A 6171-nucleotide genomic window follows, 5' to 3' on the forward strand; every position below is an offset into this window, starting at 1 on the left:
GGCAAAATAAGCTTTGAGCAACAACATGATTCACATGTTGTAAGTGTGACTTTTTTGTGTGTGTGTGTTTATTTCAGGAAGAGTTGTTCAGCACAAAAACACATCCAATAACACTTTACAAAAAGCTATGCAAAACAAAAAAAAGAAACCCTCTTCCTCCCACTGCTCCACAACTTAAACAAATGCATGCCTTCTGACACACCAGCAAGGATTGTTCAACAGATGTGCTACAGAACATGAGGCCTTGGTCCTGGGACCGCTGTGGCTGCAACCCGGCCAGTTACCTTGACTGCTCAGGGTTTTTTCTTTTTTCAAACACAGGCCCCAGAGCCAACCCCAGTAACCAGACCAATGCTCCTTAGGCCATCCTCAGTCACAGCTTCAAAGTCCAGAGTGCTCATTCCATACTGCTGGCCAGTAGGAGCCTCTGGTCACCTATCCTCTATGCCCCAACAAAATCAGGCATAGTTCCCTCTAGCATTTGCCCAAGCCTAACTCATCTGCATCAGATGTATCCTGTAACTCCCCTATACAGCCCTGTGTAGAATGCAATACACTGATAACCACCGGGCTGGGAAGGGCAGCAGAAAGAGAACGGGAAGCAGAGAAGCCTGATTATATCTATGTGCAGTGCTTCATATAATGGTGTGTGCATCACTGCTAAAGGTCTCTGTCAAAACACCGTAAGTCGTCATCATCAAACGTAAAATTAAAAGGTTATTAAAAGGTCACCTGCTAGCTCTTGAAACAACAAAATGTCATTATCCTAAGGTTTAGTCATAGGTTGAAAAGAAGAAATTACCAGTGACCAAAATGCTTCTGTGCTTTATCCAGGTAAATTATGTAGTCCTTGAATACACATTTGGATAAAGAATGCATCTCTTTCTGTCTTTAGACGATGCAGAGTATATTTCCTGATGTCCTAGAGATTTGCATCCTCAAATACCCATTTGGATAAAGAGTGCATCTATTTCTCTTACTGTCTTTAGATAGATGCAGACTGTTTTTCCTGATTTCCTAGAGTTTTGCATCCTATATCCTCTAACTGAACGACTCATATCCTGCAGTTGCTTCTTCCCACCACACCTTCTGCCTGTTCTGTTCTGCTATAGCAGATGCTGTGAGCAATAGACATACACTGATGGACCCACATACATTCAGAACAGACACAGAGTTCAGTTCTGCTGCCTTTACATCAGTAGAAGCACTAGCCTAGGGGGAGGGACAATCTCATTCCTACATAAACCATGAAAACTACTATAGAGATAGGAAATTTCTGTCTTTGACAGCTCTTACTCTGTCCATTTTGGTTGACACTAGCCAAAAGGGTCTAAATTGTCTTGCCTGTCCATAAAGACTCCCACTACCTATAATTGTTGTGGTCGTTGTTAGTAAATCAGCTTAAGTGTTCATTCTCCTTTTTTCTTCCTTTGTTGCTGAGTTGCAATGAGCTTCGCCTTTTTCATGAGTTAAAAACAAGCAACGGTAAAAGCTTAGCTTACATTTTGATGATACAAATTCTTTTTACCAGATGCATTGCTTGCTTCCTAAAAAACAGACTCTAAAAATTACTTAGAAATAGTAAATTAATTAATGCCATGCCAACATTGTCCATCTGGCTTTTTAGGTCTGTTTATGATGACCTCTGTCTACAGAATTCTTTATTACTACGTCCTTCCTTGCTCAATACACAAATTAGGCAGTGTTAACTCACTCAGCATCTGTTTATCCCTGCCTGACATACAGTCTTGTATTATCTCAACACTAATCAGACTCTATTCTGAATACCCTGTCATCATATTTCATTGCTTCAGAAACCATCTGACCAGTGAAGAGAAACATGTACTAATCTCCTGCAGTCCTGAGTCCCGCTCCCCTTACCCACTCCATCACAGTCTCACCTGATTATGTTTTTCTTCCAGCTCCAGGTCCTTGCCTGTCTCCCCATGTTCTCACAGACTGTAAACCTAGTTTCTGCCCCATTTCATTCCTCTCAAACATTTCCTCTGCTATGTTTTCCTGTCCCACTACCTCAGAGACTCATCTCTTGTTCTCTGATCATTGAAGACTGATGAATCCCTCCTCCCGGAGGCATCAAAAGAGTAAGCCATATCAGAAGTCTAGTCCTTCTCCTCTCAGTTCTGACACAGTCCTCAAGCCTGCTTGGAGTAATGAGCCAAGAACAGACAGACAGTTTCAATATTTTACCAATTCAGTTTCACTAAGGCTGTGCAAATGTTAGTTTCTAATGGTTAAAGTTTTAATAGCTTATTAAGATTTTGCTGATTTTTAATCAGACATTGTTGAATTATTCTAAGCTTTCCATATAACACAACCTAAGGCATACAACCTCGGTAGGAAACTGTAGAAGCTAATTAGTCAAAGCTTAACAAAATATAAATCATTTAAGGGCACAAGCCAATATTGTGAATGCTGAGAGCTTCAAAAAGGGAGTCCTCCTCTGCACATGAACAGCACATCACTAAAACCTTCTAGAAATCCAGTCAGCTCTCAGATATTAAAAAAAAAATCAATCGTCATTCACTTTCAGTGTTTTCTTTTTAACAGTTTTAAATTAACATATTTCAGGTTTCTGCGTGTGTTTATGTGATAGCACTGAATTAACAGAAGACCTGAAATAAGCCTAAGATACAGAGTTACACCTGCTAGCGTGGTACCCTCTGTGATATTGTGATACTGGCTACTGTGGTATATAAATTGGGGGCTAGTATGTTAACAACCAGTCACTCCTCAAGACATAAAAAATTAATTCCTTACCTATAAAGCGTTTCAAGAAAAGCTAACTTTTTCGTATTGTTGCCTAGCCAAACCAGCTGACAACACTTCTATTTTTACCATCTCTGAAGCATAGGTATAGACCTTTTACTCACGTTTCAGGGTTTTCTTCTACTTGCCTTGTTCAGCTGGAGCAGCCACAAATCTCAGATCTTCCACAACAATTGTGTAAAACCCACTTCCTTGATGGACTGCTTACACAAAAACACCAAAAAAAAAAAACCCAAACAAAAAACAAAATGAGAAACCTTCAAATTATATGCTTTGCAAAGGGGAAGTCAAAGAGGGAAAAATACATTTTTGCTCATGTTACTTTTTCATCAGTCAGGATCATGCATGAGGGGTGTCCACTGTAGAGCAATAGAGGAAGAGAGAAGAGGTATTTCTCTTTCTGTCTTCCCAGATTGAAGGAAAAAAAAATGTAAAAATTAAACAGCAGTCTAAAGTGATAGATATAACAAAAAATCAAAAAAACTAGCAGGATATTTTTCAAGAAAAGCTAAAGCTAAGTTTCTGAATGTTAGTTTTAAGAGAAAGGAGGAGAAGAAGCTCTTAGACTTTGGTTTTTCCAAAAATAAAGCATGGTAGTTATTTGTATTTTCTCTCATCCTCTCCAGGTTTTTGACTCAGACTGCTTAGAACAGCTTTGCTTCTTGGAAGAAAACAAAACAAAACAAACAACAAAACCCAGAAGACTTACCTAACTATCACACTTGCTAACTAGAGCAACAAAATGCTAGTTTTCCAGACTTCTATCCTTCTCAGTCCTGCATACCTAGCTTCTATGATTTCTTGAGTATTGCCAGTAAAAACCCTGGCATGTATCAACCAGTTACACCTGTGATGGCAATGACACCAGTATGGGAGATGCCCAGACTAGAAGGGGGATCTTACAAGAGTAGTTAAGGGTTTCCTTTGAGAAAATTTTAACAGCTGGTAATACACCAGCAAAGAAAAAAATCTTGGCTGGATTTTTGGCTCACAGGTGATCTTGCAAAAAGATTTTTAAAAACCCTACATTTTTAATTTAAACCTGAGTGCATTTAGTAAGGTGACCACTATGCAATTGATAGAGAGCCTATGCAAATTTATGAAGTCCTTCCACAGATCAAGGCTACACACTGATCACAGAGCTTCTGCTCTCTTACTCAGGAATTTTCTCTTCTTTCCTTTAGAAGTGCTATAAACAGCAGGAGAGAGGGCACTGAATAAATCAGTTCCTGGCTATAGCAGCTGCTGCTGAAGAGCACAGGGATTGTTTCAATTAAAGTTTATGTTTACAGAGGTGACTTCTCAAAAAATACCTGAAGTTCTGGATAGTTTTGTTGTTGTTACTAGCCCTGATGCCAGTATATATAAAAATGGGATTTTACAAGCACTTGTTTGCACATCTGGATACTTGTTGTACTAATAAAGAAACTGGTGTATCCTTGGCTCCAAGAAAGTGTAAACAAAGGAGAAATGGAAAAAACAAGTAAGATTAACAGAGATTTCTTTTAGCATAGACTCATTTTAGCTTTCCTGCAGCATTATAATCCAATGCAGATGTTCATTTGCCTCATTCTTGGCAGCTGTGTTAGATGAACTTCCTCTCAGTAACATTTTCTTAGGGATTTATTATCCCTTTGTTAGTCTGCCCTTAACTTGCTCATTCCTTTCATGTGACAGTGAAAACCCAAAATGGTGAGAAATCAAGCTAAATATATGAAAGAATTACAAGACAATAGTAGCATGATATAAAAGAAAATACAATATTTAGGTGCTTAAAGTACAAACAACGACCTCTGCTTTTGTTTTTTCATTTCTGATAGTGGTAATGGCTCTTATTTATTAAGTCAAAATAAACCAATTAATTATGTAAGAAAATAAGAGAGATGGAGCAGTAGTAGGAAACCTAATGGCATATACAAGGTTTACATTTAGTAATAAATTTATACAAATGTGCTTTATCAGATTTTTTTAAAAAATAGCCCAATGAATTAAGCTCTCAGATAAATTATTTTTACTCACAACATGAGTATGTCTAGACAAAGAAGAATGATTAGGGTCTGCTCACCTCTAAATTTCCTGCGTAACATTGAAGCCTGACCTATTGCTAAGAAGCAGCTTCTGATAATATGAATATGGAGGGGAAGCTAGTACCACCAAGTTTTTAGCATTCAAGCTGTGCTTCATTTAATTTAAAACCTTCCCTTCAGTTTGATGCAAAGAAGTAGCAGACTGTCAGGTCCTTGAGTGCACGAATAGGCATTAACCGCTCTAAGCAGCCTCATCAGGGACCTCCACTCACACTGTCTGCCTGTTGTGCCAGGAACTCTATCAAAAGATCAGGCCTGGGGTTTCAGTCTCTGAGGTATGTTGCAGGTGTGCCTATCTGTGGTCCTGCCTCTGGTGCTACCTCCTGAATGGGCTTTGGACCTATGTTGCAGTTAGCTTGTCTCCTGGATAGAGGAGGAAGACCTGCACTGTAGCCTTAACTCCAGCCCTGACTCCATTTGTTTCTGACTAGAGACCCTTAATGAACCCTGGATCTGAGTTATTGTTTTGCCTGGTCTGGGAGTGTCAATGGACCTTGTTACTAGCACCCTGCTCTGCTTGTCCAGCTCAGGTGCTGTGGGACAGTGCTTTGGTCAGCAAGGTCTCTACCTGAGCTGCAATATCTCTCAGCTCCTGACTCACCTTCCCTTACAGAGCAGTCAGTCCTGGCTGCTCTGTGACACAGGCTCCAAACAGCCTGTGGTATTGTATCACCATTCTATCTCCATTAGTGCTAGCTGAAAATGCCTCAAAGTGTTATGAAAAAAATGCAGCTTTTAGGTTATTTTAAGAAAATGCCTATTTTAATGAAATTCCATTAGAGAAAAATAGAGTTAGCAATCAATAACTGTACTTGCTTTAAAACTAGCTTAACCACATCTTTTTCAAAGAAATTCACAAAGATTTTTTAAAAGCTTTGATTTTATGAAACTCTAAAAGGAAAACATTTTACACAGAGGAAGTAGTAGCGATAATCTCTATCTTACCGTTTTTTCTTGAAAATACTAACTTGAGCCCTGAAGCCTAGAATCCCACCTACTCCTTTTAAGTGAATGAAAATTTACTTCACATCATGACTATTCTAGGGGTTTAATGACACCAATATCTGTATCTGTCAGGGGTTGCCAAAACCAGTAGCCTGAGAGAGGTGAGGCTGTGGAAGTACCATTTCCCCAGGTCTTGCCGTTAGTGAGGTTGGGCATGTACTCCCAATAGGCACACAAACATACATAATATGTAAATAGACATGGCTGGCCACAAAGACCAACACAGACAGAAAACACAGCACTTGCACAAACACAAACAGCACCATCCTGTTGTCCCCTGTGACTGATTAGG

This window comes from Phalacrocorax carbo, chromosome 2 (genome assembly GCF_963921805.1).
Source record: "Phalacrocorax carbo chromosome 2, bPhaCar2.1, whole genome shotgun sequence".
Classification (NCBI taxonomy): Eukaryota; Metazoa; Chordata; class Aves; order Suliformes; family Phalacrocoracidae; genus Phalacrocorax; species Phalacrocorax carbo.